This window comes from Pterocles gutturalis, unplaced genomic scaffold (genome assembly GCF_000699245.1).
Source record: "Pterocles gutturalis isolate BGI_N339 unplaced genomic scaffold, ASM69924v1 scaffold36623, whole genome shotgun sequence".
NCBI classification, from domain to species: domain Eukaryota; kingdom Metazoa; phylum Chordata; class Aves; order Pterocliformes; family Pteroclidae; genus Pterocles; species Pterocles gutturalis.
The window spans coordinates 14142-14742 of NW_010121735.1; positions in this window are offsets into that span (position 1 = coordinate 14142).

Below are 601 nucleotides of genomic sequence, written 5' to 3' on the forward strand. Positions count from 1 at the left end.
GAGGAGAGGGAGAGTTTTGTGTCCTCGCCTGCCTTTCAGCCATTCCTTCTGAATGCATGTGCTTGGGGGCTTCCTGCCATGCCCTCTTGCCATGCTGATGGGTTTCATGACACCACTTTTACCACCTGAGGATAGGTGTGAAAAGGGAGGAGGTAGAGGAGGAGGAGGTGGAGGAGGTGGTGGTGTGAGTTAATACAAGACCCAGTGGGAAGGAGCAGCAGGCAGTGTTATTTCAGTGGTTTGAGCCAAAACTTTCTTTCTCTGTCTCTCTCTCTCTCTCTCATTAAATTACAACTAATGCAAGTAGCATTGTGAAGGAGGAATTTGGGAACTGTTGTTCATCATCCAATCGCTTGTAACGAATGTGCTGCTCAGTGCCATAGCCCATAGCCTAGCTGAGAAGTAATTCACTTGGTATGTGCAGGCATGACATGCATGCCATAAGAATTCCACTGTTAGCATTATTCCAGCATTAGTGAGAGGATATGAAAATAAATGATGAGCTATTTTTTTTCATGATTAAGTCCAGGCTTTTCGATCCTCTGTCTTTTTCCCTTCCTCCATCAGTGGAGGGAGGGGCCTCTCCATTCCTTTCGCTTTC